This window comes from Bombus impatiens, unplaced genomic scaffold (assembly GCF_000188095.3).
Source record: "Bombus impatiens unplaced genomic scaffold, BIMP_2.2 scf_0136, whole genome shotgun sequence".
Taxonomy (NCBI): Eukaryota; Metazoa; Arthropoda; class Insecta; order Hymenoptera; family Apidae; genus Bombus; species Bombus impatiens.
The window spans coordinates 303,329-314,445 of NT_176555.1; the positions used below are offsets into that span (position 1 = coordinate 303,329).

The 11,117-nt window shown below is 45.9% G+C and overlaps 1 protein-coding gene across 3 annotated transcripts in view; it reads left to right on the forward strand.

Annotated features, from left to right (window-relative positions):
- The window catches only part of LOC100742623 (myocardin-related transcription factor B), a 250,068-nt gene that overhangs the window by 97,669 nt on the left and 141,282 nt on the right, over positions 1-11,117 (forward strand). The window contains exon 1 of one of the 3 annotated variants that reach the window (XM_024365539.2): positions 4,747-4,799. The exons of the other annotated variants lie outside the window; for them this stretch is intronic. The gene's annotated coding sequence lies outside the window, so the exon portion shown is untranslated. Of the gene's footprint in view, positions 1-4,746; positions 4,800-11,117 lie in introns of those variants that run through there. 3 annotated transcript variants of the gene reach the window in all.

Genomic DNA, 11,117 nt, shown 5'->3' on the forward strand with positions numbered 1-11,117 from the left:
GCGCCGAGGAAAAAGAAGATCAATTGCTCGAAGGTGAGCCCGAAGGTTACGCCTTTCGTTTTTCGCCATAGAGGGACAGATCGTCTTGTCTATTTAAGGTGGAAAATTCACTCGGATCGTTACTATCGGCACCGTGCGCGCCATGTGCGTCGACGCTCGATCCTAGATCGAGAATCGAGGTGTACACCATAGTTGCGCAATCGCACGCGTCTCTCTTTGCCTCCGAGATTGTAACAGTTACATTAACGACGCACGAGCAACGGCATACTCGTTATCTCGATCCGCCGACCGAACCAGCCCCGGTCCACCGTTGATTAATTATTATCATCGTTTTACACGCGTTACGCATAGGTGCGTCGTCGTGTCGCATGTAATTTTTTCCGATGGATTTCACGCGACTCTCTAACGAACTGTGCCACGTCACAGATTAACGTTTTTATCTTTATTTCGAGTACGTGCCTTTGGTATTTTAATTAAACACGAATTTTGATTGGTCTCTTGGGAATTAACACGAGTTCCAGATACCTTGACGTGTCTCGGTGTTTTGATAAATAGATTTATAAAAATAACAGATACAGAAATTGTTGTATCTCGGAGATCGGCAATTCCAGTGACGAGCTTACTCGTTCTTTCCGATTAATAAGTCGAAGAAACTCGCAGTGCAGAACGAAATTGTATCAGGTATTTTCACTAAATCGCAATCTGATGTAAGCGTTCTGTCCGATAATTTTTTACGCTGAAAGATAGAAAAGAATAACGTAGACTAGGTGAAAACGGTATCGAAAAGAGGCAACGTTCTAAACGTTGCGTCCCACGTTCGGTGTCACGTAGATCACGCGAAGTGCGTGTCAGCGACACGTGAAACCGTGTGTGGTGTCCGCAAAAAGAACGGAGTCCGTCTTGCCGGGCAGACATCGTAAATTACCGGGAAGTTTGTACATGCATTAAACGCGCGTTTTGTAGCGAAGCTCTCGAGGAACCGCTTCGACGCCTGCCACGCTATTTCTCGGCACCGGAACGCTGGCGAGCAGGTGAATCCCAGCTGGAAATAGTACGAGCTGCATTAGTGACATACGTTCCGCTGTCGTTGCGCGGCTGTTTAATTTCACATGCCCCGTACGCTGTCTAATAAATATAATTACGCTCTGGTTGCGTAAGCCGGCCGCGGATCGCCAGGTATTCCGCCTCCTATTTTCTTGCCCGACTCGCCCTAAGGCTGCGCTTATGGCCTAATCCACGCCTGTTTGCCACCTAACGGGAGATGACGACGCGTTCCTGTTGCCTTCAGAGACCAGCGCGACCTCGTCCTTCGGACTAACCCGTGAGAAACGTTGCTTTTCACGCGTCAAGGATGTACCACCGAGATAAGTGGTTCATTAGTTGGCGAACTCTGCAGGCAGGTTTGTTTTTGTCCGGTTCTTGTGCGCGGAACATAATGCAAATGTCAGACGTCGCACAGTCTGCGAGCTATTATAAAGGTATATACTGGTAATTGTTTCGTTAGCGAATACTTTTTAAGCGTACAATACTCTGTCTTTACATACAACTTTATGACCCTTTTTTCTCAATACTTCCAGTTGAATTTCCACGGATATTCATGGTATTCACAGAATTGGTATAAAAGATACGAACTTTTCCCTGAGACAAGAAACAAGCAAATCCATTATTGCTCTATTACGTTATTAGTTCACAGATTTCTTGTTTCAACCACGACGATCCAAAGGAAACAGTTAGAAAACTCCGTTTTCCGTGTGTTTCGTCGAAGTTCGTCTGGGATAGCGGTGGATCGTTGGTAATCTGGTCGATCGAGATAACAGCGACTTAAAACGGTAGACGAAGAAAGAAAGAAAGATACCTTCGGTGGTTGTCCGCACAAAGCAGTACGGGGCCGTCCGCGCGCCGCCGCCATTTCGTTTGTGACGGCCGGATCAGCCTGTTTTTCTAACGTAATTGAATTTCGCCCCGCGAGCCGCCATTCTCCTTGTAATTGACCCCCGTCTCCATGGCCGTTCCGTGACGTAGGCAGGCTTACGTGCAGGAATCGACCAGGTGATGAAAAACTTGTTTGCCAAACTTTCCTCCAAAACTTTGCTTTTCAGCGTACTCCACTGCGAGCAAAAAGCGTCACTTGTTGTGACGCTTGCTGGGAGGTCTAACTTGTTCCGAAAAAACAGGAAACGAAGCAGAAAGACCGCGATCGAATTCACTCTGGTAATCAAGGATACTTTAGAATACTTCAGGATATTCAATTTCCTTCCTTTTTTCCTTTTTTTCTCTCTTTTTATTTGAGTTGTATATGTCGTTGCACCTTTGGGTCAGATTTTTTAATCGTTTATTAGTTGGACAATCGGAAACAGAACAGAACAAAGGTGCCAGTAAATAGAATCGTATAAAAGATTCGTAGCTTGCGAAGTCCTGAAACACGAAACGAAGTCCAACAACACGAAAACATCGCACGTTCGTCGGACAATCTCGCTACTGTATCTACTCCAGATTCCTCTTTCCGCTTTATATACATTCCACTTTACAATTCTTCCGCCCGCTGTATCGAACGTTTCTCGAACGTCGCAAAGAACTTGCTAAAATTCAAATATCCACGTTCCTCGAGTGGCGGACGACGCGCACGGATTAATGGGAACGTGGTGGCGCGCAGAAGAAGCCGGGAACTTTCCCGAGCGCGTAGCAGCAGTGGCCCGAGGCTGCTTTGATGTTAACGCGGCCGTATCATAAAATGATTCGCATTCTGCAAGTGCGAGATCAGATAAGACCGCTGCGATGCGGCAGGGGAGGCCGCGGCCGGCCACGACTACGTTTTTTCCATCGGGATCGGCATCGCCAACCCTGTAATCTCCGGCACCGGATGATGAAGGTTAGCTCCGTGTACTCGCCACTCGCCTGCCATCTTAACTCTTCGCTAGGCGAGTCCGCTAGCCGCTCGAGATGATTGTTTGCGGAAAGAATATACGCGTCTTAAGTAGGTGCTACGTTACGTTCCTGGCGCAAAAGTTCGTGTAACAGTCGTGTCGAATCAGGCTTATGGGCGTTCGAAATATTGCCAATTTTTTACGCCTATCTCTCACGATAATTCGTTAGTCGAGTAGAGTTCGTTTTTCTATCTTTAATACTACGTTCGGTGATACTATGTTCTGGTCTTCTCTGTTGCTAATAATCACGAAAGTAAATAAGATTGGAATCGATTCTCGTTTCGATCAAACTCTTATTACCCCTGATTCGACCTAACCCCGATATTACATCGAGTTTTACAAATAACAACGTAGCAGTCGGGGTATTCCTGAAGTAACTGAATTACGCGCGTGTATCTTGTATCAGCTGTTTGTTTTCTTTACTTAGGAGACGAAATTCGATTCGCCGAGATCGAATCTCGGGATATATGGATCGATATAGGAACGTAAATAGATTCCGCGCGATTCGAATTCGTTTGACGAAATTGCTGTGTATCATTCGGCTTCGTTTTTTTCAAATATCTATGTACATTTTCTTACTAGTCATCGACCAATTTTTAATATCAAGAAGTCAAAAGTCCAAGATCGACATCTTACTTTATCTTGAATAAATTGCAATTACTTTCATTTACTTTAAATATCTTAAATAATTTCTCGAGCGTAGTAAATTAGAATTCCAGTACTTGTTTGTCGCCCAGCGTGATTCGGCTAAGTTTCCTACGGGACCCAAATCCGACCGCCGGTACGCAGAGCGTAAATAGAGCGACAAGCGGTAATTCGTTGTTTATCGCCTTCGATTCATTGTTTATTGCCTTCGATTCATGGTTTATTGCCTTCGATTCATTGTAAAGAAAAGATTATTTACTTCAGAAATGGAGAAAGCGATAAGCTTTCCAGCTAGAGTATTCCGAGGGATCTCATGGCAGATATCTGAGATCTTTCATTTAGTCGAGAAGCGTACTTGTGAGACGTACATCAGTGATTCTTTCATCCTCAAAACGTTCAGTAAACAGTGTGGAAATATACAGGGTGGTTGGTAACTGGTGGTACAAGCGGAAAGGGGGTAATTCTACGCGAAAAAGGAAGTCGAAAATATAGAATAAAAATTTTTCGTTTGTGGCTTTGTTTTCGAGAAAATCGACTTTGAATTTTCGCTCGGTACGCGTGCGGTACGTTATAACGGATCTCACTGTAGATCGTTGTCTCGATGGAAAAATTAAAAAAAAATTTTTTTTTTAATTTTTATCCTATATTTTCGACTTCTCTTTTCGCGTAGAATCACCACCTTTCCGCTTGTACCAGCAGTTACCAACCACCCTGTATTTGAAAGTGAGGAAAGTAGTGATGACGGAGTCTACAACTATTGGTCGAAATGCCGAAAATCACCCCAAATGTGTTTGGAATGTTTTAACAAATATCATGCGATATAGAATAATATAATATATTATCCAGAATATAAATTAATAAAAGGTATGGTATAATGTATTTTTAATATTTTTATGTTGTATATCCTATATATAATAACATATATTTAATTAACTCGAACAGGAAGAGCGTCACCATACGTTGGTTCCCCCACGGAAGTATACCCGTCGCACCGATATGTGCGACGTGGTGACGTACGTGTTAAAGCAATCAATCGGTTGCAAGCTTCTCTACTAATCATACTTTTCATTTTTTTCTTTTTTTTTTTTTTTCTCGCAATCGAACGTCCTGATATTTCGAAGCAACAACTGTGATACAACGAACCGACGAGTTTAATCGCTGGTTTCTTTCTGTTGCAGGTAAGCATCGAACTTTCATCTGCATCCACTTGTTGCCAGTTCCCGGGAAACCGTAAGTGATTCACTGGATTCCTATGTACGCGTCCTCTCGCGCGTGTTTAGTTTTCGAGAAATCGCTTGGCGCCCTTGTTCCTATCGAGAGAACCTTGGTCGGACTCGTTCGCGACCAGCTGGCCTCTCGATGACGCAATTCCTACCACCTCCTGGTAATTATTACGAGTGGTTCTTCGCCGAGTTCAGTCAGCGATATCTCGAACGGGCGGCTACTTCGATCCGAGATTAGGAAAACGCACTATGCGTCTATTCTTTGTTAAAAAGGTTTTCTTGCAACCTTGAGGAATCGTTTAATGATTCCTTCCGTAACTTCGGAAAGTAGCAACTACAATTCCTTTTTGAACGACAAGAACGTTCTTCTTCGAATTGTATCGATTATAAAAATCTAAAAGATTACTCTGCTGCGTGTCTCGCGACATAATTTGTTAATATCGGCGAGAAAACAATCGCCGAATAGTCGGATGAATTTCCACGCGAGCTCTAAAGAAGAGAACTCGAGAGAACCTGGTAGGTATAATTCACGGACATTCGGGTCGAGCCGCTGCTTAAAATACCGGCACTTAATTACGCGGTTTAAAGGGCCCGGCCATTTTTTAACGCCCCCCATAAACCTGTCCCCCGGACCCGTCATCTCTGCGGTTGCATAATGTCCCGTTTCTCCGCGTTCGTTCTCACTCATCTTTCCGGCCGTGGCTGGCTCGGTAGCAGGCAGCCGCTGATTGCGATTTATAATGTCAACCGGTCGCCCTGCTAGCCCATTGTCAGTCCGATCGGTTTCGGTTTCGTCGCAATAAAACATACGCTTCGTCGTATCTTCGATTTCTTTGCTTTCTCCGTTTCATCTGGATCGCTTTCGAAGGAATTAATTTTTACCGATTTCCCGCATCGAGGTTCCAATTTAAATCCGTGGTGCTTAAGAGCGCACGGCATTCAATAATTTATAACTAATTATAAATTGTCGGAGTTGCGAATCGCAGAAATAATCAAAGACGCAAACGAGTTGCGGATTAAGGAGAATCGCGTGGAAAACGTATCTCGGCAGAGGTGGGGCTTCACGGAACGCAGTGAAAGAAGCGCAAAGAGCCAGGATGAAAAATGAAGACCGAACAAGAGCGTAACGACGACGAGAGGAAGGAGAACGAGGGTAAGGGGGGAGCGAGAAGCAGAAGGACACGAAGTACATAGAGAATCGAGGATGAAGAGAAGCGTAACAAGGGGGAAGGAAAAGAGAACGTCGAAGAAAGAGAGAGGTTGCAACAACGGCCGAAGAGGGGCAGGGGAATAAATTAAAGAACGGGTTCTCCCTCACCGCAGGACCTCATTACGTCCAACTTCATTTGTTTCCATTTTAATCGGGCCCCGTCCAGCGGCGGCGGACCAGAATCCAGTACCAGAAACCAGAACCGCAACGGATACCTGGCACCATCGAACGCTCCAGCCGGATTCTCTTGGTGGACAAGCCACGAGGATGTCTCTGGATGCCACCGCGTACAACCATTTCCTTATGAGATCGTTTAGGGGATCGGTGATTTGTGAAATGAAACCCTCTCGTTTCTTTGCCACCGTCTCGTTCGGTGGTCACGGGTGTAAACTAGCTTGGCTGGTATTTCTACGTCTCTCTGTATATCTCTTTTTTTTTTACATTTGCAAAAGTTTTACGCGTCGAGCGTTGAGGGGCTTCCAGTTATCCGACCTATTGGTTCTACGACAAGTTCAGAAGAATAAAGTTCTATCGTGTAGTTAGGACGAATACCCCGACAAATGTCGATCATCCCTCGATAGAATGTCCCGGTTCTCCCGCAGGGTTCTCGGAGGCTGGTTTAAACAACCACGAGCAAGGGCAGACGCATTAAATCGGCGAATGCCACTTTTACGGCCGGTGGGTCGATTCGGTGATCGTTTTACGAACAGGGCCGACTGAACACGCTCTGAAATGACCCTTAACAGTGTCGGTAAACTTTCCCCGCGTGGCACGGGACACAGGATGAACCGCGGGTTCAGAGCGAGAGGGAAACGAACCAGAACGATGGGATAACGAGTCGTGGAGTAACGAAAGAGGGGCGGCAGGACAAGGAAAAAAGTCAGTGCGAGTTGAAAAAGAGGAAGAGCAGAGAGAGAGACAATGAGGCAGAGGCAAAAGTGGAAGCCGCCTTTATTACAGAGTACGGCCGCGTTGGACAGTCAAACGGACACCTTGTGCCTCTCTTTTATCGGTCCGTTTCGTTTTATTACCGTGGCGAAATCGCGGGCCAAATTAAAGCGAACTTCGCGAATTTTCGACCACGGCGAATAGCGGGCGCGCTTAATTAGGGCAACCACCGGTCTGCCGACACTTTCGTAACGCGCTTGAAAGTCGAACTTGGATCCGCTTTCGCAAACTCTGTTTCCCGGTTCAGGAAGCTAGGGGAATTCTCAGCGAAAGATTCGTTCGATAACACACAATGGCATTTTCACAGTTGCAAGTGTTTACGTTCGGTGAACTGTACCACGAAACGAAGCGAAGTTTTACGATTAAAGAAACGACTGGCGAGAAATATTATTTGTTGTGAAAGAAAGCAAATTTCGTCGTCGATTCACACAATAGGAAGAAAAGTACTCGTCTCTTTCTCAAAAGTTTCCGTGGTTTGGTTCTCGGGAAGGAAAGTAATAATATTTGAAGATGGAGGACGAGCTGCTTAAACTTTGGGTCAATCGATTTATTGAAATTGCAATGTTCAGAAACCTCCGTCCTAAGTTTCATTTCCTTAATCCGCAACTGATATCGCAATCATTTTGTCACATAGCATACTGGCACCCACAGAAATATTCGGAATACGTATAATTAAACGACTCGAAAGAGATAATATCGCAAGTTATGCTGATTGCTTTATTTAAAAACTGGTCCAATTACATCGGTTAATACGCAAAAACATGTACTGTGTATATTTTCCAAATTATTATAAACGTAAAAAAGGCACCCCACCAGTTACGAGATAATCCGCGTATCTTGTTACGAAATGAAATACGAACAAACAACAAATACAATTGGAATCTAAACCATCGGCGAGACGCCCACGAACGTCTTCCGTGCACCAGTGAAACAGATATTCCCAGAATTCAAGAAGAAGCAATATTTCTATCATTTTGGAGCGACAGCCGCGTGTCGGAGCGCAAAAATTTGTCGCGTTGGGAATTGTCGAATACAAAAGCGAAGATTGGACGATAAGGTGGATGAGAGGGACACGGCAGTTCCCCTTGGTTCCACGATCGATCAACAAGATAAATTCGATCCCGTTTTTCTTTGCCGGCTCGTACGTCTTCGCGTGTCCCAAAGCCGTCCACCGTTCCGAAGAGGAGATGCCTCTTACTCACAGCTGAATCACCCGGCGATTGACCTTGCCTACCTTAATCAGCGATTAATTCCGTGCAACGAAAGTGCAGCTCCGTGCACCAATCGGTTGCGCGACGCGCTCCTACCTGGAAATCGCCGTTCGAGAGTCGATCTTATACGTGCGGCGAATTAATCGACCTGTTGCTCGATGAAATCCCGACGAACCTTGGAGCGAGTAGAGTCGAAGAGTATTAGATGGAGAAAAAACGCGTCGAGGAATAATTCGAATCCTTTGTTGGAACGAACACTCGATCTATGAGTTTCTATGGAGCTTGACTTTACGTGAATCATTTGAGATTTGAAATTTACATTTTTCTTTTTACATTACGATCTTCGTGATTAAAAAATCTTTTTCCTGCAAACAAGAACAAATAAATAGACGACAAGTAAATAATTAAAAAATAAAGAAACGTAAGAGCTTGCGACCGAGGAAGGAACTCGTAAAAAGTAAATTCAACATGGGAACAGCTGTCAGTATCTATTATCAGTCTGTTGACTTATCAGTCCTTTCTCAGCAAGTACTATCGTCGAGTCGTGAAATCCCTAACGACGTCTATAGCGATGTAAAAGACAAATAGGCAATTCTCAACGGTCCTCCGGGCTTCCAGTCACGAACAACTACTTTCCGGTAATTTTCCAGCATCGACGATCGAACTTCCCGCAGGGAGACGCGTCTCACCGATTCGAGGCACGTTCCCTTCGCTAAAGCGACATAGTCGATCGAGTCGGCCAGTTTTTCCGTCGTTTAATCGACGTATCAAACATCGTCACGTCATAAGTCGACCTTGTTACGGTCCCATCGGGCATTGTTTGCAACAACGACGATCGTCGCGGGAAAAAGGTCTCTGTTGTTCGAGATCGAATCGATCTGTCGCCTTTTAGCCTTCGTACGAGGCGACAGGTGTACCAAGCTAAACCGTGAAAGCGGCTTCTAAGAAAGTTTTGTCATCGAGCACGAGCCTTTTCGTTTTTCCAGCTAATTTCCCAACATCTACACCTACCAGTATCCCTGGTATGAACGCGGTTCGTAGCCGTGAGATTTGCCAGAGTTTCCTTAATCGCGACTTTCATTGCGCAACGCGGCGCGTTCTGGGAATATTTCCGTCCGATTGTGTTCCTCCAGTCGTTGTTGCTCAATGAATGTTCCTAAAGGAGATTCGTAGGTCTCTTTCGGAGTTCCACCGATTTAATCGTCTTAAAAAATTTCCTGAATAGGAATAGCAGCGTAACGTAAGAATACAAATGAGAAGGTTCGCTAAAAACACGGGTAACCGAGAAAGATGGCTTTTGAACAATATCTACTAACGCAACGACACGGCATTTCAGTCCTTAACCTGCATTTCCAATAAATAAACACGTTCATTCGCGAACCGGCGCAACGATCTCCTTGACACCGGTGCTGGAGTATCTCTTCGACATCGAAACGGAACCCTGACCCGAAACGCCCCGTCCCAATGTGGCATAGCCGCCGATAAATCGCAGCCTCGTAAACAAAGCCTGCCGACCAGGAGTAGTCTGCGGAAGACGTTTCGGAGTGGCAACGAGACGCTCGTAAATATCGCGAAATTTTATTACGCTTGGTAGCTGCCGAGAGAGGAGCGACGAAGAAGAAGTCGAAAAGCGGCGTGCTGGCGTGTCACGCGTGTCTCGAGATACGGATCCAATAAAAGGAAGGAAAAAGAGGGGACCGAGAGATTCGTGGTGGCGCGTACGCGGGTTCTTCGGTTCCTCCGCGAGAGACACGTTACTTTATCGAAGGAGGCCGGCGTTGCTCGCGACAGGCAGTAAAATCAAGTGCTCCAGTTTTATGGTGTCGGATACACCGGCAGGAACACGTGTTTACACTCGCCGCGGTCCACGGTCCGCTGGCCACGTGACCGTACCGTGATAAATCTCGCGAGGCCTCGGCCCTTTTGACTTTTCGCCTGATAACGCGGCGCGAGCCCTCTCGCTAGATACGCGTCGGCAAATTTACCGATACGTACGCAAATTTACAGTCCATGAAACGAACGAGGAAGCATCCGAAATTCGCAGTTGAAAAAGGTCCACACGCTCCACTTACCGTTATCGGGATCGGATCTTAATTCGGAAATAAATCATCGGCGGCTTGTCGAGGGGGGAATTAATACGAGAACGGGATACGAACGGTACGCGATCGGTTTGGCTCGGTGTCGTCGTGGTCGTCGTCGTCGTGGTTCGCGATCCGTGAGAGAGTTGCTCAGGGTAAGGCCATTTTTCACCGGGCCGAAGATACGGATGAGATACGAGGAAGCTCGCTCGAACTCGCCGGGCGTACCACGTGTTTTCTGCCTCCTCTCGATCCGATCGTTAAGTGAAACGCCGCGTCGGCCGAGTAGACCGATCCTAACGTAATCCTCGACGTGGCTTCTTCGCCGTTTCGTCGTTCGGAATGGATCGAGATAATCGCCGGAGATCTCGTAAGGATAGGAAAGCTCAAGATTGCTTCGTCTTCTTCGAAGCGATTCGCGTGGCTGCTGGCGTGTAGCGCGCTGAATTATTTCGCAACGAAGGTATTTTCAGATAGGAGAGAGTAAAGCTTCGTGCGAGAGTAAATAAAAAAGTTGTGGTTTAAAAAATCGAGAAGGATACGTATCGCCGAACGCTAGTTGTCTTACAAACCTATCCTAGAAAGCCACAGAAAAGATACTAATCGATACAAATTTCACGAATAACCGTCGTTCCCTCTTTTTCTTTTCTCGCTGACACGTTGTATAATTTCTTCGAAGTTTAGCTTTCTATTTGTACAACGACTAATCGAAGCTACGCGTGCTGTACAAAGGAAAAGCAATGGACCCGCATCTATCGTTGATCGTCGATTCGAAATCGAAGGAGTCTTTGGTATACCACGTCATCAACTAGTTTTACACGAGCGGCTTGATTTTTTCCACGGCGCCTTTCCTCCTCCGCGGATCTCGATCCGCTCGC